General features: G+C 35.6%; 1 protein-coding gene across 3 annotated transcripts in view; it reads right to left on the minus strand.

Moving 5' to 3' along the window:
- The window catches only part of GSTCD (glutathione S-transferase C-terminal domain containing), a 135131-nt gene that overhangs the window by 86522 nt on the left and 23413 nt on the right, over window positions 1-25196 (minus strand). The window lies entirely within an intron of this gene.

Below are 25196 nucleotides of genomic sequence, written 5' to 3' on the forward strand. Positions count from 1 at the left end.
TCATAGGTTTATCTATTCATCATGTAAACAAGGGAGATGTGCTAGATATTTAACAGATAGTTAATCTTAAACACACTTAACTTTAGAACAGATATGTGTGTAAGTGTGTATATGTCCATAGATATTTCATTGAGGTATAACTGACATATAGCATTATATTAATTTTAGTTATACAGTATAGTGATTTGATATTTGTATATATTACAAAATGATCCCCACAATAAGTCTAGTTAACATCTGTCATGATACATAGCTAGAAAAAAAGTTTTTTTTCTTGTAGTGAGAACTTTTAACACTACTCTTTCAGAAACTTTCAAATATTCAATACAGTATTATTAACTATAGCCACCATGCTATACATTAAATCCCCATAACTTACTTATTTTAAAACTGGAAGTCTGTACCTAGAATATATATATTTTAATAAGACAGCTTATGCTTGTCTGGGATGCATAAAGTTTGTTCTTAACTGCAAACAACTGAAGTGCCTAACTGACCTTCCAAAAATCTAAAATTTCTTTTGATTTAGAAACATGCAGGAAAGAGTGAAATAGAAGACATTGCTCAATAGATATTACACTCAAGAATAAAAACATTCAGACAAATTCAACAACCTTATCTGAAATAAAAGCATGAATCAATTTAAAACAGAATTTTTAAAATCTCCTGTGGGTCTGTAAGTAGAAATAGCAAAAAGTTCATCTACAGAAACTGGCCACTGTAAATGGCAACCTGGAGCTCCGAAATGTCAATTTCACACTGCACTGAGCATATCCTAGGAAACGCAACCAAACTGCTGCTTGAAAAAACATCAGCACCTGCTACTACACTCTGTGAAGTAGTAGAAGAGCTAGGTCAGGAACAAAAGTGCACCTACATGGATCCACTCACTCCAGAACCACTTTCCATCTCTTTCAGTGTTTATCACTTTTAAATCAGATGTGTTAATTGATCTGGAAAAATCAACTAATGTAGTTTGGCTTGGTATAAGTAAATCCTTCCAAATAACCTAAAAAAGCAGGTAGGGGAGAACTGAGTTAGAAAATGCTGATCTAGAATTTCAGACTGACAGCTGAAATATATAACCTATTGCCACCATGTGCCACTCACCTGTGCTCTTCCATCAGGTGCCCACCACGGGCGCTGACAGTCCCAATCTGCATCATCTACTAGGTGATAAAAATTATTCAGGAGAGGACTGAATACTTTCCATATGAAAAATTCCTTTGGGAAAACACTTGAAACCTGGCAGGGACTGAAGACACCTCCAATCTGATAACAAAGCAGAAGAATGTGTTGCTGTCTTACTCAGAACCTCTCAGTAATTCCCTCCCTTGGGGAGCATGGGGCTGGGGGCACTTGGCACTACCCAGTCCCTCCCCGACAGGAGCAAATGAGTTCTGTCAGTAACTGCAAGTGGCAGCAGCTCCAGAAATAGAATTTTCAAAATTCAGGCAGATTTAATTGAAGGTGATAAAGCACACAGATGCAAATTGGTGACTTAGATTTAAAGCACACAAAGAGGAGAATGGACCCTTAAAAAGTAATAGGTAGAATTCTTCCCATGTGCTTTTGGTCAAGTTTCTTTCCATGGTCCACAGGTGTCCAACCATTTGGCATGTCTGGGCCACAGTGGAAGAATTGTCTTGGGCCACACATTAGATACACAAACACTAACGAAAACTGATGAGCCCCCCAAAAAAGATTTTAAGTAAATTTACGATTTTATGTTGGGCCACACTCATAGCCATCCAGGGCTTGCATACAGCCCACAGGCTGAAGGTTGGACATACCTGGATAGGCCCACATTGCTACAAATGACAGAACAAGCCAGAGGGCAGTCAACTGCACCTGAATACCAGGCTTTTATTATATCTTGAAAATAATGGTGGTCAGAGAAGAGGGTCTATAAAAACGTTGCAGCCCTTTGGTGAAAGACAACATGTAGAGTCAAATAAAGGTTTGCTGAATCAAAAGCCAGACAGACATTGCTTTATATTCAATAAATACAGTAAGTACAGTAAGTTTGCTATAGCCTTCTCTCAAGGAAAGATGATCTATTCTGTTGTTGTTTAATTCACAAGTCACTGGTCTCTGGTATTCATACTCTAGAATGTCACTACTGTCCACAGGGCTAGAAAATGAATAGATTTTTATCAGTACTGATGTTCTCCCCAGGAAGCTTATTTTTAGGAAATAACATGTAAAAGTATAAAGAGACATATAAAATTATTAGTTGCTATTTGTCCTTATGAAGATTTCTGAAACAATTGAAAATGTTTTTAAGTCAAAACAAAATAGCAACCCAGTCCCTGCCCCAACAAAATGCTACAAAAATTGACCTTTATTACGAACACAGAAAAAAGGCATAATTATGACTTGAAAGGCTCTCAAAGAGCTGATGCCACTTTACCAATCCATCCATAGTGGGCATGACTTCATAAAACCAGCTTTCTTCCATTTTAACTGCCCATTCTATATGCATTCGCTTTCACCATTAGTGCTGTTCCCATCAATAGAACACTTCAGATTCTTCTTTCTTCTCATCTAAAGTCTACCTAGTTTCAAGGCCAAATTCAGGACTTGTCTGACATGTTTCTCAATCAGAAACATTCTCTTTCCTTTCTAGCCTTTTACAACACCTACTACTTCAGTCTTTCCAGTTCAGTGATCTCTTAAATCACAGAAATTATGTTCCTAAAATGTAGTACACTAGTTGCCAAAACCTAGCTGGTAAGATCAATGTCTCAGAACACAAGGGATTAAAAAGTTATGCTTTTAATTCTATTTTCCTCCAAAAGAATGCTCTAGAAGGCATGTATTCCAAAACAATATAGATTCATTGGAGATACCTCCTCCTGTAGGCTTCTAATAGGAAACCCCACTGCTGAAGCAGATTCTCCAAGGTTAATGTTGGGAGCTATAATCTCTTGAAGCAGCCCTTACTGCCTTAGAATTCACTGCATTTTATACCTGAATTCTTGCCCTCACCATCCCCCTGCTTCCAGTTTTTTTATTTTTCCAAATCTTAGCTGAATGCTTGGACTCTTAACTGACCAAATCGCTAGGTTGCTTCACAGCTTTCTGAACTGGTCTTCTTCGTACTGTGAAACCAGAGAACACACTGGCTCAGCTTCACAGACCCAATGGGGTGGCTGGGGTACAAGTATGACTCAATTATCTCAAAACACTGGTTTTGAAGGGTTCATGTATTGCATTTCACTGATCGTGCCATTGAAAAAAACAAATCTCACTGTAATAAGTCCATTTATGTTATAACTCCATATAGCTGTTTGCAGTTATTACTATTTTCAGTAAACTTTAAAAAAACAGATCTTAGAGATAATTCTTAATTTATTTTCTTCTTCTAGGACACTCAGTGGTGAGTTGCAGCATATTTTCAACTCCCATTGCCTCTCACACTGTTTTCACCCTGTAATTCATCCATTATTTCATTCAAGTATTCATTCATGCTTTCTTTGTGCTGGTCACTCAGCCAGGCATAAGTAAGAACTCCATGCCCTCAAGAAGATCAGTCTGTTGGGGAAAGGGATGGGGAGGAGACAGAGCACCTGGCAAGAGAATCTCCTTCTTTAATGAAACTAGAAGCAAGTACGAACACTTAACCCTCAAGGACTAAGGACAACTGGATTGAGTGTCCTCTACTTTGTTGCCTTAAGCTTTACCTTTCAAGTGTGGCTGACTGGCATTATTACCACATCCACCTTCATTCTGCCTTCACGGGATATGTTACTTTCAACACATCTTTCTTGGGCTCCCCTGAGCACAATGGAGACTTGTTGGCATTTTTAAAAGATTTTACTAAATAGTTAATGTAGAACAAATAGGAAATTAATAAAATAAAATACATGCAGTGTAAAAGTAATCTCAGATATCTGATCTCACCATTGTTAGCCGACTTCTAGAGCTTATAGGTCTGTGCCGTTATTGCTCAGCCTTTCTGAGACTGTGACCCTTTCAGGAACCTGTAGGGACTGCCCACTTCTGCCAGTTTTCTACATACAAAATGGAACTAAAACATAAGGCCTGCCCTGGCTGGTGTAGCTCAGTGGATTGAGCATGGGCTTCGAAGCAAAGTGTTGCAGGTTCGATTCCCAGTCAGGGTACATGCCTGGGTTGCAGGCCATGACCCCCAGCAACTGCACATTGATGTTTCTCTCTATCTCCCTCCCCTCTCTAAAAATAAATAAAATCTTTAAAAAAAAAACCCAAAAAACAAACATAAGGCCTGCGGTATTTCTCAGCTTGAAGAAAAACATGTTATTAACTAAATAAAAAAGGCAAACAATACTCTAAGAAAAATATTTTAGCAAGTAAACATAAGATTAATATGTTTATTTTATTAAGGAACTCATTCAAGTTGATGAAAACAGATATAAGCAAAATAAATGCAAATATTCAATCTTGCTATAATAAAAGAATACAAAATAAAGCAAGTTATCCCTATTAGCCTGTAAAAATTACCAACAATTGTGATGAACTAAGGCCATTGAAGGTGGGAGTGAAGCAGGGGCTCCTGAAGTTTCCTGAGGGTGAAATGAACTGGTTAAAACCCCTTTGGAAATTCATGTAGCTATATGGATCATAAGCAATGAAAGTGTTCACATCCTTTGACCTTGTCATCTTTCTTCTGGAAAGTAATTCAAAGTACGGGAAAAGCTATGAGCAGTATGTTTTCACTGCAGTGTTACTGTACTGTAATAGTTGAGAGCAACTTTATATTCAACTGCAGATATTTAAGCAAAATGTATTAAATCTCCTTTTGAAATTTTATGAAACAATTAAAAATAAGCAGTTAGCCTTGTCTGGGTGGCTCAGGTGGTTGGAATGTCATTCTGTACACCAAAAGATTTCAGGTTTGAGATCCTCAGGCAAGGCACATACCTGGGTTGTTGGTTTGATCCCATCAGGCTACGTATAGGAGGCAACCAATCCATGTTTCTCTCTCCACATCAATGTTTTTTTTTCCCCTTCTCCCTCCCTTCCTCTGTCTCCAAAATCAATGAATATATTCTCAGGTGAGGATTTTTAAAAATGACCAGTTATATTAGTGGGTGGTTGTGTTGTTTCAAGTTTTTTAAAATTAATTTTTGTCAGAAGTCAACACTATAAATATATGAAGTAGGTGGATTCTTTAATGTGGTTTGGTTAAATGCCAAGTTCTAGCACACTGATAAATATATACACATATGAAAAATATGTAAAGATTCAGTAAAATTATTTATAAAGCTAGAATATGCTTAAACTAATTAGTTTATTGCTTTCTAAAGGAAAGAAAATGTTACACTTTTGTTGATATACATTTCTCTCAAAATTAGAAACTTTTATATTCTGTAGGCATTAAAACTTAACAAAGGCCTTTCACTATTAGAAAATCAAGGGAATGTAGCTCTTTGGGAAATACCCTATATTTTGTCATGGATAATGTGCACTTTTTTGCCCAAGTTTGAGGGGAAAATAAGGATGTGCATTATACACAGATAGTACCTGAAATACCTTGTGTCTTTTCTTGTGTTTTGTACCAAAATTTCTTGTACTGTAATATGCTAAAAAATAAATGCTGAAATTCCTTTACAATATAAAAAACAAGTATCTATACATAAATAAACAATTGAATAAAAAAGTTAAAACTAAAGATTTTTTTCCTGAACGTCTGGGCCAAGAACGAGGGTGCGCATTATCCACGGGAGTGCACTATGCACGGCAAAGTATAGCAGGCTGGGTGCAATCTAGCATTTACAATTAAATATTATAAACAGATGCAGCAGAAAAGCCTGGCTGGCATTGATCATTCCTACTCCTTAATATAGAGATATAAAAGACCTCAGCAATAACTTAAACAAAATAAATACAACTGTTGTGGTTTAAGTGTCTGCTCATTATTGCTAACAACAGAAGCTACATGAGAGAGGAGAAAGAGACCTAGAATGCAACGAGGCCATTTGCATGAGAAATGCACAAAATTTGCTGTTCACAAGCAAGATTTTTAATTTCAGAGCAAGCATTGTGATCAAGAGTTCCCAGAATTCAAGCAGAATTTGAAGAGATGCTCCATAATGTCCCACCCTTACCTTTAGTAGATAGAACACAGGGGCAGTCCACAAGTAAACAATTGGTATAATACAACCAGATGGTGTTAACGGTATAGTGAAAAGAATAAGGTAAGGAAACCGCTGAAAATGTTAAAAGTAACCATATTCAACAATGAAGGGTAGAATTCATCCTGAGGATGGAAATTCTTAATATGTGTTATATATGCTGTTTTTAATTGTAATCATATGAGTTCCAAATTTTAAGCCTCCTTCAACCAACTCCAAAAGATAGAGGGCAACTCAGGACTTAAGAAAAATCACATTAAACAGTAACTTTCTATATCAGGTATAGCCATTGACAGTAATTTTCAGGCAATTATGGTATGGTCTGAAATAAGTTTTGCGGGACAAACTACTATTCCAAAATACTTCAGGTGGTTGGAGTATCAAATTACTATTCCAAAATATTTCCTCTAGGATGAAAAAAGTCCACCCCCAGGTTAATAAATTTCAAATTTTATTAACTTTGCTAAGATAATAGCAACACAAATCAGTGTAGCTTCCCATACAAAATCTGCACAGATACTGTACGGAGTGGCTGAGTCATAATTATAAAGCATAGATGATGCAGAGCTCAAGTTCTGGACTGAGCTGACTGACAGACAATGTGTCTTGACTGTATTTTACACAACATGTGTTGCTTAACCTCTCCATGAGCCTTGAATTTTCATATTCTAGATGATCTTTAGTTTGCCACCTCTCTGCCCTGGAAGTTGACCTGTATGGCTACATCAACAGGCTTCTTCACCCCCTGGCATCAGGAAGGGTTTGTCAGTGAGAAGCCCCAGCAGGTTAGATAGATAGATAGTGGGTACTGGTGAAAGAGAATGAGGGCGGGGTATGTTTCCTCTCATTCTCACCCCTACAGTCTCCTGAGGCTGCCTCCATCTCTTGCCTGAAGGTTACCACCTCTCTCAAAGCAGCTTGCTATGCTGGACTTGCCTTTCTTTTGCCTCTTCAAGTCTAGCCAGGCCTAGAGATGGAAACAGCTGTGTGGCTTCTAACCCCAGGTTCCCTGCCTTTTCCTTTTATGGCTCAAGACACCCTGACCACAACTTTATAATATCTCTTTACATATAAATCCTCCTCAAATTACCCCATTTTTTAATTGTTGTTCACTTACATTTGTCCCCATTTCCCCCATTACTCTCCCCTGTTCCACTCACCCCCCACCTCCCACATTCAATTGCATGCCCCCCCATCACTGTCTTTGTCCTTGGTCCTTTATACACGTTCATTGACTGGACCCTTCCCCTTCTTTCTCCCATTACTGAAATGATCCCAATATGAATGTACCATTTTTTCCTGTTGGGAATCTGACTCATTCAATTACTTTTATAAGAGTTTGATCAAGTATAAGTCAGAATCTAGTATCTAGTGAAAAGTAGCTATGTAAATTTAGTAATGAGATTTAAAGTCACATGAAAGAAACTTACCCAAGGCACATTTTATAAACAAAGAAAATTATTTTAAAATATCTCTTTGGCTAGGTCACAGATTAATACAACAATTACCTAATTTTATAGTAAACCATCCAGATGAAAGCAGATAGACATGACTGGAAAATAGTTATCTAAGTAATTTTCTTCAATGCTACCTTTGGCAGCTTTTCTTTCCTTTCCTACTTTTTCTGAAAAAAAAAAAAGTGTGAAAAAGTCCCCAAAGGCATAAAACTATCTAATCAATACAGTTCTCAAAAAAGAGGCAGAGTGTCCCTATCTAACCTCCCCTTCCCCCGAGCCCCACAGTGTTTGATGTCTGGTTTTCAGGTAGGCACACTGCCGCAAGACCACCTCTGTTTGTCATTGCAGTAGCCATGTCAGAGTAAAACCGCCACACGCCAAATTTGTTTTTAAGATAAAGAGTTGTACTGGGAATTGAACTCACCTTAGTTTTATAAAATATTTGCTATGTAATCATATGCAAAATTTTGAGGTATTTTTTTCCTAGGAAGCACATAAGTTTGCACTTATGTGCATAGAATACAATCAACTTTCTAATATAATCGCTTGATTCAACACAAAAACCTATTGAATAATTTCACACAAATATTAAAATTCACATTTAGAAACATTATGCTACTGATTACTAATATTGTATACTTATGCAATTTAAATAATGACAGTTTTCTATTTCTGACTACGCTTTTGTCCCATGGTTACGGATATTTTTTTTAATTCTTGAGACCATTCAATCGTGAACAACTGTATTGTTGCAGAACCTGTGAGCTATTGTAATTGCATAGCTATTAGGGAAATTTCCTTGCTTCAGGTGGCTCTCCAATGTGTGGTAGGCCTAATTAAATAAAAATAATGACTGGGCTTGGGTGCTGAGAGAAGCTGGTCCAAAGTACTGAATAGCACAGTTCACTGTGTAGTCAGGCTTATTTTAATCATAAATGTCCAGAATAGCAGGGAGAATGACAATTTAAACTGAATGAATACTAATTAGTTTTCATTAGCAGAAAAATAAGGATCCACATCATTAGTTTTCCCTCTGTCTCCTACATGTGATTATGAACATTTTTAATTAAAAAAATAATAATTCCAGAAAGTTTAGCAATATCGAGAGTTGTTAAGCTTAGCGCTGGCAGAGTAACTCAGTTGCTCAGTTGGTTAGAGCATCATCCTGACATGCCAGGGTTGTGGGTTTGATCCCGGTCAGGGCACAACCACTGAGTGCATAGATAAGTGGAACAACAAGTTGATGTCTCTCTCTCTCTCCCACCCTCTCTAAAATCAATAAATAAAAAATTAACTTAAAAATTTTAACAAGTGTTTGTAAGTTTAAAGACTAAGTTACTTGGTGTGAAATATTGAAACGTAGCATGGAAAGGCAATCCAGGAGCTAAATCATATGAGGTAACACCTCTTTGCAAATGTACAAAATGGAATGAATACAGGGCTGGCTTTGCATTAAGTATAAACAGAAGTCATCTTTCAGGGCTTCCAGAGCAGTTATACTTAGTTTCCACATAACTGCAAATAGCTGCAAGTGTTTTGGGTTGTTTGTCCATTTGTCTTCATCAGAAATGACATTAAAGGCTGGAACATAACACTTTACAGCAGATATCTTTGTTTTAGAGAAAAGGTTCTTTCCCATTCTTCCCTGCCTCTGGATGACACAAACAGTAAGCTTTGTTCCACTTAAAATGAGTACTTATCGAAAATTCAACCATTAATAATTGATGTAAAATTTCTGAATTTTCATCTGCACCAGCCTTGTTCTAAAATATCAAACCCTGTTTTTGTGGTATCCAGTCACTGTGATCTCTGGAATCATCAGAAAAACTAATACAGAAAAAAGGTGAAAGAAACTCTTAGGAAAAGTCTTATCTTAACCTGGGTACAAATCTCCAGTCCTATGAGAACGTGGGTGCGACTAGAAACACAGCAGGACTGGAATGATGCTCCAGGCCTGCTCACCAGAAAGGTCCTGCTGAATTAAAATGGCCCCACACCGACTACATTTTAACACAAATTGAAGAAATTAGAACCCCTGCCCAGTGCTGGTTTTCAGAAAAAAGTGTTTTGTTACATAAATCCTATTTGAACCTTTTGAAGCAATTCATTCTCTGAGACATACTAATACTTAACAATATTCACTCTTGAATGAATGATTCAGGTTTCTTAGGAAATTCACAATATTCTTAAAACTAAACCATGGTAACTTCAGACTTGCCTAGTGATATAATAAATGATTGAGCAGAGTTAGGAATACACCCAAATATCCTTGATTGTTCAATAAATTCTCAATTTTTTATTTGTATACATGCAGGAACATTCCAAATAATTATTACACCGTACATATATGACCTAATTGAAGTAAACTTCACATAAATTCATATAATCACATAGATACTTCTCATGTCAAATACTTTTAATTTGTTTTAAAAAGCAGTACTCTTAGAAGATTCTATGTAATACATGCTAGATAAACTAGCCATTAAAACCTTTCTTGGTAATCAGTCATCAAGAGCTCTGCTTGCAAAGTACTTAGAAACCTGGTCTGTAAATACAGTTCCTGAAGTCTAACCCTAGAGGGTAGAGCAAAGCACAGCATAATGCTGGGTGGCATTACAACAAATCTACCTCCAAGAGAAAAAAAACAACAGGCCTTTAGCTTTTTTTCTTTAACCACATGCCAGAGTTAAGTATACTTTAAAAAAATGTAAAGGCATTGTGTTTTTCTAAGAAGATAATCTGGTTCCATGGCTTAAAATCAGAAGGAAGAAATACAAGAGAAGCCCAGCAAGCCCGGTGCTCTGTGGGTTTAGGGCACCAACGCTGGGAGACCATTTTACCAGGGCTCCATGCAGCAAAGAACTGCTGCCTCTGTGGTAGGTACGGGTCCAGCTTACTTTGGTCTTGAGAGCTTTGAAGTAATGAAATTTGAATTTAATTTTGTTACCCATTTTAGGTCTTTTCTACAGCCAAGCTGGCTCTAGATGATTTAGTTAGCAGTACAATGTTATACAACTGTGTCATTTCCACACCTGAGCTGATGTAAAGTTCAAAATAAACTCATTCACTCAACCATTTTGAAAGAGCAAAACATTCAGTTCCACGTTTCAGTACTTTGACATGAAAATATAGAATTGAAGTTGGACACTGCTCAGCTTTCAGTATGAAAGAACTTTTTTTACTTCCCATAAATACAACATCCACATCATCACAACATAGAGGGTGTGCAAAGTAGGTTTACAGTTGTTTGTATGGAAAGTAATACAATAATGAATAAATAAAAATACAAGAATAAACTCTGTTTCTGGTACTCAGAGCTACCTTTGCCCACCAATATGTATAACACCGAGACATTCTCAACGAATCCCGAAGTTTTCTGCTGCAGAGCAAGGGCTCCGAAGCAAACTATCAGCCAAGATTAATAGCTATTCTTAGACCATACTAATCACTATTTTGAAACAATGTTGATATAAAGAAACTTAAATCATGTTATGTCAATTTGACTTTCTTAATTTCTCTGGGTGTTTGAGAATAGCAACCCGTGAAATGAACTATTAAAAGTGAAAGTAAAAGTTTGTCTATATATATCAGCATTGCATTGCTATTCTTTACAAAGGAAACATATTAAGGCATCTTTGTAGTTCTTACCTTGGATCAAACTATCATTCGATTTGTAAGTGATTTCCAGTTTTCTGATAAATATTTTTGAAAAGAGCTGAGAAAATTTTCAATATTCTTTATATTCTTGATCTTTTACAATATTTATATTCAAATTGTATTTTTAAACTTTTTATTTCTCAATAATTATAGACTCACAGAAAGTTGCAAAAATAGTACGTACAGTCCCCTGAAACCTTCACTTAGTTTCCCTGATGATGACATCTTATATAACTCTAGTAAAATATCAAAATCAGACAATTATTGTTAGTACAATCTGCTGTCAACATACCTTGCTCAGTTTTCACCAGCTTTTGCCTCAACAACACAAGGTGTGTTATTTCTGTACAGGTAGAATTACAGTAGCACCTGTCATGCCCATTGCTACTCCCCGGCAACCATTGATCTTTTCTCCACTTCTCTGGTTTTGAGAATGTTAAATAAATGCAACCATATAGGTCACCTTTTGAGATGACTTTTTTCATTAATCATAATGCCCTGGAGATTTCTTGAAATTGTTACAAGTATCAACAGTCCATTTTTTTTTATTGCTGAGCAGTATTCTATAGCATGGACACACAGGAATTTGTTTAATCATTCACCCATATAAGACACTGACTTATTTCTAGCTTGAGGCTATTAAGAATAAAGTTTCTATGAACATTCATTTTATAGGAATATAAGTCTTCACTTTTCTGGGATAAATGCCCAGCTGTGCAGTTGCTCAGTCTTCTGGTAATTGTATGTGTAGTTTTGCACAAAAGTGCTATTTTACATTTCTATCAGCACTGTATCAACAATTCAGTTCTTGACAGTCTCATCAAAATTTGGTGCTGTTACTTTTTTATTCTAGCCATCCTACTAGGTGTGTAGTATATCTCCCTAGCTTAATTTACATTTCCCTGACAGTTAAGAAGTGGAAAACTTTTTTCATGTGCATATGTGCCAACTGTATCTTCTTTGGTACAATGTCTGTTCACTTCTTTTGCCCACTTTTGAATCAGATTCTTTTTTTTACTGTTGACTTCTCAGAGTTCTTTATATATTCCAGATTCAAGCAAGTCCTGTGTCAGATTTGCATATATTTATGATTTGAAAAAAATCTTCTACTCTTTAACTAGTTTTATCATCCTTTTAACAGACTCTTTGTGAGAAAACAGTTTTAATTTTGATCAAATGCAATTTATCGAGACTTTTTGTTTAAAGACTGTACTCTTGGTGTCACATGTGAAAACTTTTTCTATCCCCAGCTCTCAAAGCCAGTCTACATTTTTTTACATTTTCTACTAAAATTTTATAGTTTTAAGTTTTACATTTAAATCCATGATCCATTTTGAGTTAGCTTTTATACAAGGTTTGAAATTTAGATATTTATTTACTGGGTCTGATAGATACAGAAATATTTGTTGAAAAGACTACCTTTCCTTTGCTGAGTTGCTTTTATGCTATTTACAGGTTATATATTCTGTTCTATTAATCTATGTCTATCTCCCCAATTACTGTAGGTATACAGTAAGTCTTAACATTGAGTAGAGTGATTCTAATTTATTATTCTTTTTAAAATTCTTTTTATACAAAAAGTTTAGAATAAACCTGTGTAGATCTACAAAAATATCTTGTTGAGATTTTGATAAATACTGTATTAAACCTAGAGATAAACTCAAGGAGAATTTGATTAAATTATTTAAGTGCTACTTCATATGAGATTTTAAAAAATTTAAATGTTTAAGGTTTAAATTTTAAAAAGGCTTAAATAACTGAAGACCAAAGTATTATTTCTATACAATTAACATAAAATTGTGCATTTCATGGTTCTTTTTCATTTAAACATTTAACATTTCATATGAAGACACTTTAAACATTTTAAAATTTCACATGAATAAAGCAATATTGAAAAATAAAAATACAAACTAAAAAGAAACCATCCACATAACAAAAAGTCAACAAACTAAATGAGAGAAGATACTTGAATACAATACCTCAAAGAAGGAGCTAATATCTAAAATATATAAGGAACTGATACATCTGAAAAACAACAAAAACAATACTAAAAAATGGGCAGAGGACCAAATGGACACTTTCCCAAGAAGATATACAAATGGCCAACAGATATGTAAAATAATGCTCAACTTCGCTGTCAGGAAAATGCAAATCAAAACCAAAATGTGATACCACCTCACACCTGTTAGAATGCCTATTATCCACAAGATAAGAAATAACAATTGTTAGGGATGTTGTGGAGAAAATGTAATTCTCATACACTGATGTTGAGAATGTAAATTCAAAAAGCCACTTTGGTAGGTAGGAAAATCTCATATATTTCACGCAGAAACTTTTTTACTGACTTGTCCCCTAGAGCAAGGGACATAAAGGAAAGAATAAAGAAATGGGGCCTCATCAAAATTAAAAGCTTCTGCACAGCTAAAGAAAACAGTATCAAAATTAAAAGAGAACCAACTGTATGAGAAAACATATTTGCCAATGATACCTCAGACAAGGGTTTAATCTCCAAAATATATAAAGAACTTACACGACTGTACTCTAAGAAGACAAGGAATCCAATTAAAAAATGGACAAAGGACTTGAACAGACACTTCTCCAAGGAGGACATACAGAAAATCCAAAGACAAATGAAACGATGTTCAATATCGCTAGCTATCAGAGAGATGCAAATTAAAACCACAATGAGATACCACTTCACACCGGTCAGAATGGCCATCACAAACAAAGCAACAAACAACAAGTGTTGGAGAGGCTGTGGAGAAAAGGGGTCCCTACTGCACTGTTGGTGGGACTGCAGACTGGTACAACCACTATGGAAAGCAGTATGGAACTTCCTCAGAAAACTAAAAATGGATCTGCCTTTTGACCCTGCAATTCCACTGCTGGGACTCTATCCTAAGAATACTAAAACACCAATACAAAAGAACCTATGCATCCCAATGTTCATAGCAGCACAATTTACAATAGCTGGATGCTGGAAGCAATCAAGATGCCCATCAGTAAATGAATGGATCAAAAAACTATGGTACATTTACACAATGGAATTCCATGCAGTAGAAAGAAAGAAGGAGCTCCTGCCCTTCACAACAGCTTGGATTGAGCTGGAAAACATTATGCTAAGCGAAACAAGCCAGGCAGTAAAAGACAAATACCATATGATCTCACCTTTAACAGGAACCTAAACAACAAAACAAAGAAACAAGCAAAATATAACCAAAGGCACTGAAATAGAGGACAGGCTGACAGTGACCACAGGGGAGAGAAGAGGGAATTTCAGAGGACATTGGGAAGGGTTCACAGGAACAAACTTAAAGGACACATGGACAAAAACTAGCGGGAGGGTGGTAATGGGAGGGAAGTGGGGAGGGTTGGGAGGGGGGCTGGATTGGGAGTAAAAGGGAGAAAACTGTATTTGAACAATGATTAAAATAAAATTTAAAAAAACCCCAAAAGCCACTTTGGAAAACAGTATGGAGATTCCTCATAAAATTAAGAATAGAGCTACCATATGAGCCAGCAATCCATCTTCTGGGCATATACCACCCAAATTTAAAAATATTTATTCATAAAGACACATGCACACCTAACATTCATTGCAGCAGTATACACAGTGACAAAGACATGAAAACAACCTAAATGTCCTTTGACAGATTTTTAGATAAAGAAGATGTGGCACATTTATACAGTGGAATACTATTCAACCGTAAGAAAGGATAACATTGCCATTTGCAACAACATGGATAGATCTTGAGAATATCACCCTAAGTGAAATAAGTCAGGTAGAAAAGGACAAGAACCATATGATTTCACTCACATGTGGGATATAAAACAGAAACCAACAAAGGCATAAAAAAAACAGACAAATAAACTCATAGACACAGACAACAGATGGGTGGTCACCAGAGGGAAATGTTGGTTGGGGAGAGGATAAGGAGGGTAAAGGGAGTCAAATTTATGGTGATGGAGAGAGACCAAACTGTGGGTTGTAGGCAAACGATGCAACGTACAGATGATGTATTATAGAAATGTACACTTGAAACTTATGTAATGTTACTAACATCATCTCAATAAACTTGTTTTTAAAGATTTTATTTATTTATTTTTAAAGAGGGAAGGGAGGGAGAAAGCGAGAGAGAGAGAAACATCAATGTGTGGTTGCTGGGGGTCATGGCCTGCAACCCAGGTATGTACCCTGACTGGGAATTGAACCTGCGACACTTTGGTTCGCAGCCCGCGCTCAGTCCACTGAGCTATGCCAGCCAGGTCATCCTAATAAACTTAGTAAATAAAAAAGGAAAATAAAAATACCTTTCTACTAGTTGTCTACCTCTTTATGTTACCTTCCTCTTCAATAAAGATCACAACATAGTGCATTACTTCTTTAATGAAAAAATTCACCCAATGATTACTCCCTAAAACTTGTATAATAATATTCTTACCACCAGTACTCTCTTGATTTCCAAGTATAATTAATTAGTATTGTATAAAAGACCTGCATTTTTATACAAGTAATGTCTAACACTGTAGTAATTAGAAGAATTTTCCTATTAAAATTTTACCCACCTCTCTCCCAGTTTCAATTCCTTCTACTATTAGTCTCACTGACTTCGCTAACTTTTTACTAGATGAATTTAACATGCAGTGTGCTCTGTATCATTCATACACATAATATGATAACATAGTACACATGTTATCTATCATCTATCCATCCATCATCTATCTGCATGTGTGTGCATGTGTGTTGGCACTGAATCACGAGTCCCACTAAGCCTATAACAAACTTGTCCTTTGTAATCTTCTTATAGTTTAAACTATTTAATATAAATTCTGTCTATATATACTATCTTCTAGAGGCTTTTAGCTTCAGATTAAAATCCAATTTAGATAAAAGATTCTGTTACTTTTTGATAAAGCACCAAAATGCTTGCAAAAACCTCACCCTTGTAAAAAGGGAAAATAGTTATAAGTGTGTACAGTTTCGAGTCAAATATGGTCAGGTTTTGGATTACACAGCTAAGTATAACTTAGAGAAATGAAAAACATTTATGTTTAAATTTTTTCCCCCAGAAGAGTGAAGAATAGAGAAACTTTTGATCTCATTATCTTGCCTGCTTTTAGTATTTTGCCAAAATCTTCAAAATGTAACAGCTTATATAACATAAAGTTATTCACTATAAATAAACGAGTGCTAGGCAGATTATATTCTTACATTTTTCACCAGAGGACAACTTGTTAAAAGTTAAGAAGACAAATATGTAATGTTTGAGTCTTCTCTAGTATGGTAAACTAGAAAAAATATGACTCTGAGACTTGTATTTCAGAAAAAAATCCTTGAGTTATTTTTATTTATATTATCGAGATACTTCTACTTCCATTCATGTTTGCTAGCATAATTAACTTGAAGTAGAAGTTTTCAGTGTTACCAAATGGTTTAAAGGCATGCATAAGCTCTAATATTTGATATACTTCATGTTAAAAGAAAAAAATAGGTTATAGAGAAAAATTTTAGAGAACTTTAATCTTGTTGTTGATCTTATTTTTGTGTCAAAAGTCCAAAATCAAAACAGCCAAATCATGCACTCTGTCTGTTATATTGTTTGGTCCCCAAAGCAGCAGCAGCAGCCGCTGAATACTTCTTAGAAAAGCAAATTCAGGGCCCCATCTCAGACTACCTGAGGAGTTCTGGGGTTGGGCCCAGCAATCTGGTTTACCAAGTCTTCCAAATGATTCTGATGGATGTCCTAGTGTAAAAAGCAATGGTTTAGGACAATGAAGCATCCTTACACCCCACCTACACCCTAAAATAAGCTTTTATGTTTTAGATTACCCAAAGAAGGGCACTACTTATATTGTGGGTGAGACAATTCTTGTTATGGTGAACTTTTAGTATCCCTAGCCTTATGGAACAAATAGCAACAAATAATGCTATTTACCATGTCCCCGAGGGCTGGTAAGAAGGTGGTTAAGAAATAAATCACTGTTGGGGAACAGGCTCAGGTTTGTCCTTCCACTGTCCACCTTAGATCCAACTCTGTCCAAAAAGACCTTGACCATGTTCTTCCCTTGCTTATCCAAACCCCTTCCACTGGCAGAGGAAATGAGGGTGATCCTGCTGGTATATGGAGTGTACAACAAGGGGGTGGGGTGAAGGCAGAGACTTTGCACGAGGCCAATTTTTATGTCATATATCACTATATTGTTTTCTATATTTCCCTAATGTTAAGGATCAATTCATTCTTTTCAACCCCAAATATTATACAGAAGACAAATAGAAGAAAACTGGACTATTTATACAAATGACCCCTACCAGTATAAACTTTTAAATGTTGAAAAGTTGATAAAAAGAAAATATCTTGATACTAAGAGAATACAATATGCCACTAGAATTGAAAAAGTATGCATTTCCTTAGAACCATAAATTCAATCAATGATTTATATAAAAGGTATTAGGACATCCCAGTTTGTAATTCTCATTCTAATTACTCATATGTGTCTACCACAACAAATAATATCTACTGGGTTTAAGGCCCTCTAGAAAGGAGAGATCTTACAATCTCCTTCCAGTAAAACTGTTCCATTAAATATGTTTCTTTTCATCTCAACTAATAAGTATATGCTCTATACTGGGTAGCAGAGGGCGAGGGTAAATAGGCAGTGATGTTTAAGGTTTTTGTGCACTACTTTAATATCCGTCTCCCTAGGAGATGGGGCTCTCACATAGCTCAGAAGCAAAACCGAGGGCTTGAATATACCTAATTGGGCCACATTTCTAAAACAGTGGAACTTGGAATACAAGACTAAAACAGATTATAACCATAACAACAACTAAGCCTCTTATTGTCTCCTTTATTTTCTAAAAGGTCACCTTCTGACTCTCCCACCTCCTATATGACTGACATGATTATTCTGGGCTAGGGGAAACTCCTAATATGAGAATCAGCCACCTAAAAACTACTGGAGAACAGGGAGGACCATAGGGAAATATTGTGTTAAATGAGTGGCTCTATTCTAGATTTTAAGGCAAAAGACTAGAGCAGTTCCCACTTTCATACTCAGAAGGCAAACAGTCAGGGGGCAAAACAGTTGCCTGTGAACTTAATGAAAGGGAATCCTCAGGTTCACATGTTAGTTACCCTAGCTAATTAGAGTAGGAAACCACTGTTATTTGAGGACAAATAGTAGAGTATACAACTGCCTAGAACTTCTCAGGCAGTTCTATCAGTAGACATGATTAATATTAACATAAACCCTTTGTGCCTCACTTTTATCATTTCTCTTATACAGAACCATCTGATCACGGATATCTACATAAGAACTGTGACTGTATGCCCTCAACTCAAACATGAAAGTCACTGCAAACAATCTGGCATTCAACTTAGCAGTTATGTTTTTTCATAGAGAAAATACAGTGATTCTGAATATAGCAACTTTGAAATTGTTGTTCATATATTGTAGAATTGAACAAATAAGCAAATACACAGGTGATGTTGAAAGCTATGATATTTTCTACTGAAAAAGTAAATACAGATAATGAATTTATAAAAACTATGAAGAATCTTATAGTGTTAGAATAGACTTACAGGTATAAGTATTGTACTGTGACCCTTCAAGGCCGGGCAGGTCCATGGTATTCGCTCAGACAGAATAATATTCATGGAACCGTTGGGATGTCTGGCGTGCCTTTATTCATGGGTGGGTGAGCCACACATGCTGTAAGATGCATGTCTCCATGCATGTCACATGCCATGGCCCTTGCTCCCCAGCGTGGCACTCATCATGGCACCTGTCCCCTTGTGTGAGTCTCCCATCATCACCCCCAGCAGGGAGTCCCTACTTGTTTGAGTACTAGAGGGGAACAAAGCTGGAAAACTGCCAGAACATTACATAACATAATATAATTCTGTGCATGTGAGCCCACTTCATGTTATGGGAACAGTTTATCGGATCCAGTCTCAAGGCTATGAGAACACTGGTTATCAAGTCCTCCACATCTATGGGAACATTGCTTCCCTCAGCTACCCAGACCCCTGGGTGAGGAAGCCAGATGCCTCCACTTACCCTATGGTATAAACTCATGCTATTCAATATATATAGACAATGGACACAGATATATAATAATCTCAGTTATTTTAGCCTGTTAAATTTATATGAGACAAAGAATTTTAAAAGTTATTTGTTTAAAACAGAAATTTGGGAAGATTAAAAAAGATCTATACTCTCAATTCAATTTAATAAAAATGTATTAAGTACTTATATATAGAAATCCTGTGTTCAAAGAGTTCACAGTCTACTGGAAAAGAGAAACATACATATAAGTAATCATAGTGTAAGAGAAGCACACTATAAGTACCAAAAATGAAGTTTAAGAGAGTGCTAAAGGAATATTGAAAGGGAGCAAAAAACTCTGACTACTATATTAGTATTATTTAACATTTGCTATTAACTAGGCACTGTACTAAGTGCTTTATATACAGGATGGGGCAAAAGTAGGCTTATGGTTGCTCATATGGAAAATAATACAACAATTCATAAATAATAATACAAGAAAAAATTCAGTTTCATGAACTCACAACTGTAAACCTACTTTTATCCCACCCTGTACTAATTTACTGACTATACCAACAAACTCATAAGAAAGGCAGTATTATCCCCACTCTACTGATGAGGCAATAGAGGCATAGAGAGGTTGAGAATCTGGGTACAGGTTATGTAGCTGGTGAGTAGTCCAGGTTTTAAACTCAGGCAGGCAGACTTCATAGCCCACAAAGAAGGCTCAGTGAAGGAAGCAGTGTCTGAGTGATCCTTAAGACATGAGCACAATTTCAGAAGGATGGAAAGTGGAAAGAAGAATATTCAAAGCTGGGGGAAAAACAAAAGTGAACATATAGAGATAGTAAGTAAAGGTTGTATAAGGAAAAGACTAGAATGTTCAGGAAATGATATATAAGATGTAGACAGAAAAATGGGTAAGAGCAGAGGATAGAAAATTAGGCAAGCTTAGGAAATATATCAGACTCCATGATTAGTATTAATGCAGCTTCTGTTAGTAAAGAGAATGACTTTTAACAATCCTGATGAAATTCAATGAATTCCGCAGAAGGAGTCAGTCTTTGCAATAGCTGAATGAACCAAGTGCAAAAATAACTTACCACGATTCAGTTGCTCCTGAAAGGAAGTACCAGAAGACAAATCATGACTTTCATGGTGACCTCCACATCCCCAAGTATAATAATTTCATTTCACAAAAATCCTATTACCATGTGATATTTAAAATGCCAGAACTGAAAACAGAAAGTCAAAATGCCATAATTCTGCCTTAGTTTAACAAGACTATTTTTTTAAAGAAACAGTAAATGAAATGTGAGTGTACTGTGTATCTCTTCTGTGATAACTTCATCTTTTTCATATTTATGCAAACAACGCAATCCATTTATAAGAATATAATGAGTGATTAATTCTATAAACCCCATTAGATATGCACAATCAGTAAAACAACCAGATATGAATGATTAATGTCAGATTCCTGAGTTAACTGATTGCTCATATAAATAAGTAAAAATGTTATTTTGGCCTCATAGTAAATTAATTATGGATAAGCAAAACATGTGGTACTTATAAAACTTTATTTTCATTTCTTTAGAAATATTAATGAAAAGATGATTTTTATGTAATAAGCTATAGTACACTATAGGTTTAATCTGTTCAAAATCTATACTATAATTAAAGAGTATATAAAATCCAATGACAAACAGAATAGTTAAACTTTTCAAAATGTTTTCAAACATTTAAAATTTTCAAAATGCCAAAAATATTTATAATTAGCCCTGGCTGGTATGACTCAGTGGATTGAGTGCTGGCCTGCGAACCAAAGGGTCACCAGTTGGATTCCTATTCAGGGTACCTGCCTGGGTTGTGGGTCAGGTCCCCATTAGGGGACATGCCAGACACAACCATACATTGGTATTTCCCTACCTCTCTTTTTACCTTCCATACCCTTCTCTTATTTATTTACCCTTTATTTATTAAAAATAAATAAATAAAATCTTAAAAAATATATTTATAATTAAAGCATTAACAGTCATTAGTTACTATTTTCCATATATTCAATAAAAGACCAAAAATAAATTTTATTTTATAATAATATCTTTGATATAGAGTTTATAACTGTCCAACATCATCTTTTCCCATTCTGAAAGATCCTAAAATATTTCCTTGATTGAGAGAACTGAGTGAATCAGTGAGATACAGGCAATATTAGGAAGTGTCAGAGAAGAGGGTAAGAAAGATAAATGATTACAAAGAACATTTGAAAATGAAGTTATATTTGGCTTAGTATAAAAGTAAAGAATATATGAACGATTAAATATATAGAACATTGAGATATAAAAAAGTTCCCTACATAAAAATACCTAATATGATATTTAAATTTCAACAGTCATCCTTTACATGTCTAACTGGATTTCGGAGAGTAAGAAAAATCTGTAAGGGCTTTAAAAGGGTAAGGAACTCAAAAGTGGTGCAATGATCTTGAACTAATACCACAGCTGCCTGGAGGGTATTTGCTAATAATAGGAATCTAGGTTTTGACAGTAAGACAAAGAGAAGCTAGTCCTTGATTCCTACCCAGCATCGTGAGAATTGGAGCTAATATCACCACAGAGACCTCGAGTTCCTTATATATTTTGGAGATCAAACCCTTGTCCAGGATATCATTTGCAAATATGTTTTCCCATATGGTTGGTTCTCTTTTCATTTTAATGCTGTTTTCTTTAGCCATGCAGAAGCTTTTTATTTTGATGAGATCCCATTTGTTTATTCTTTCCTTTATGTCCCTTGCTCTTGGGGACATATCGGTGAAAATATTACTGCATGGAATATCTGAGATTTTCCTGCCTATGTTCTCCTCTAGGACTTTAATGGTGTCAGGGCTTATATTTAAGTCTTTTATCCACCTTGAGTTTATCTTTGTGTATGGTGTAAGTTGGTGATCAAGTTTCTTTTTTTTGCATGTAGCTGTCAGCTCTCCCAACACCATTTGTTGAAGAGGCTATTTTTTACTCCATTTTATGCTTCTGCCCCCTTTGTTGAATATTAATTGACCATACAGACTCCATTCCAAGAAGACAAACAACCCAATAAAAAATGGGCAAAGGACTTGAACAGACATTTCTCCAAGGAGGACACACAGAGGGCCCAGAGACATATGAAAAGATGCTCAGCATCACTAACCATCAGAGAGATGCAAATGAAACCACAATGAGATACCACTTCACACTGGTCAGAATGGCCATCATAAACAAATCAACAAACAAGTGTTGGAGATGATGTGGAGAAAAGAAAACCTTAGTGCCCTGTTGGGGGGAATGTAGACTAGTGCAGCCACTATAGAAAACTGTATGGAATTTCCTCAGAAAACTAAAAATGGAACTGCCTTTTGACCCAGCAATTACATTACTGGGATCATACCCTAAGAACCCTGAAACAGCAATCCAAAAGAACCTATGCACCCCAATGTTCATAGCAGCACAATTTATAATGGCCAAGTGCTGGAAGCAACCTAAGTGCCCATCAGAAAATGAATGGATCAAAAAAATGATGGTATATTTACATGATGGAATACTACACAGCAGAAAGAAAGAAGGAACTCCTACCCTTTAGACAGCATGGATAGAACTGGAGAGCATTATGCTAAGTGAAATGAGCCAGGCTATGAAAGACATACCATATGATCTCACCTATAAGTGGAACCTTATCAACAAAACAAACATGCAAGCAAAATATAACCAGAGACAGTGAAATTAAGAACAAACTGACAGTAAACAGAGGACAGGAGGGAGGGGATAATGGTGGGGGGAAGGGGAAAGGGTTTTCAGGAACAACTATAAAGGACACATGGACAAAAACAAAGAGGGGTAGGATCAAGGGTAGGAAGTGGGAATGGCTGGTGTGGGGGGGAGTGGTAAGGGGAAAATGGAGACAACTGTATGTGAACAAAAATAAAAAAGTTAAAAAAAAAGTAAACAAGCCAAAAAAAAATGGGTGAGGTTTTTGTCATGTTAAGTTATACCTCAATAAAGTTCTTTAAAAAAAAAAAGAAACCTTGAAAACTTATATTCCTTATGAAAAGATGTATTTTAAAAAATCTACTCGACAGCAAAGGAAAATGATAGGTAACTTGTTCATATAATTGTCAGGTCATGATAAAAAATGCTGAAGGAATCTCAAGCTGAAAAATTAATGCTGGATGGTCCCAAATGCAAATACCTTGAGATCCCCAGCAAGCAAATATAAATTCTTTCTATGAAAATTTGCTCTTTTTTTTACACTTATTATGATGTTGTTTTTATTTTTCAAATTATCATGTTTTTGTGGCCTTTTTGTTCATGTATCATTCTATGAGTTTTCATACATGTATAGATTCATATAACTACCACCACAATCAGAGTATAGAATAGTTCCTTCATCTGCAAACATTTTTGTGTGCTTATTCATCATCTGTATATTCATTTTGTTTTTTAAGTATATTTTATTTTATTTATCATTGGTCAAGCACAGTTGTCTCCATTTTCTCCCCACCCACTTCTTCACCCAATCGATCCTTATTTCTCAACTTCAATCCTACCCACCTTTGGCTTTGTCCCTGAGTCCTTTATACATGTTCCTTGATAATTAACCTTCCCCTTCTTTCCCCTATTACCCCCCTCTCCACTCTCCTAACCCCATAGAAACCAATAAGATTCCAACAGATTTAGATAACCTAAAATGAATTCACAATTTTAAATTACCAAACTAACAGGAAAATAGGAAACCAGGAGTAAAGTCAACAGAAATAACAAACAGCAGAGTTACATTTGACTTAGGCCGTTAGAAATAACAAACGTGAGGGGGGACCCCAAAACCTGGAATTATCTTCTGGAGGTCAGGCCCCTTATATTATAGCACAGGATTCCTCTGCTAGGAGCATGTTCTAGGAACCCATCTGTATCAGTGTACCAGCTGGTGTTGTGAGAGGGTGTGTTCAGCTTCAGTGAATATTTTTTGGAAGACTATTTCAACGCCTTTGCCCATTTCATGGCGAGCAATTCACAAGCATACCTGTCCACACCTCACTGAGTGTTCAACAATTTTTGATCAAAAACAGCATGACCCCATACCCCACCCTCCCTATTCACCCAATCTCACTGCAAATAACCTTTTTTCTTGTTTCCCTGGATTAAGAAAGTCCTCAAAAAAATGTTTTGTTATTGTGGGAGAGGTGAAACAAAAAATGGCAGGAGCTCTGAATGGTATCAAAATCAACAAGTTGGAAAACTGTTTTGAGCAGTGGGAAAGTCTCAGTAGGTGTATTGCATCAAATGGAGAGTACTTTGAAGGTGGCTGAGTTTAAATATGTAATAATACACAATTTTTTATAAATTCTAGTTTTAAGGGGTTCCCCTCATACGTACTATAAAATCACTGTTCAAAAAATTATAAAAAGAATTAAAACATGAGCAAGGAAAACATTATTGAAAACAAACAAACCAAATATAATTTCTAGCAATGAAAAATATATTTAACTAAAAACCTAACTATAATTATATATTTTTTCAAAGAATGTTTTAAATAATTGGGGAAAATAATTATGGAGTAATTATTAGATGATCAAGGAATTTTTGTTAATGTTTATTATGTGTGATAATTACATGGTAATTATTTTACATGTAATATTTTTTAGCTGTGTGTACTATATAGTGTAACATGTTCTCTGGGTTTTGCTTCAAGATACTTCAGCAAAGTGAAAAACGAATAAATGGAACAAATGTTTGATACATGTGAGAATATGAAATCTGAGTGATGTGTACATGAGAAATTTTTATAATAAAAATAAAATGAAAATTCACTGGATAGGATAATCAGAATTTTAGATATAACAAAAAAGGAGAATCAGAGAATTAGGAGATGTATCTGAAGTGACTAT

Source organism: Phyllostomus discolor, chromosome 1, assembly GCF_004126475.2.
Source record: "Phyllostomus discolor isolate MPI-MPIP mPhyDis1 chromosome 1, mPhyDis1.pri.v3, whole genome shotgun sequence".
Classification (NCBI taxonomy): Eukaryota; Metazoa; Chordata; class Mammalia; order Chiroptera; family Phyllostomidae; genus Phyllostomus; species Phyllostomus discolor.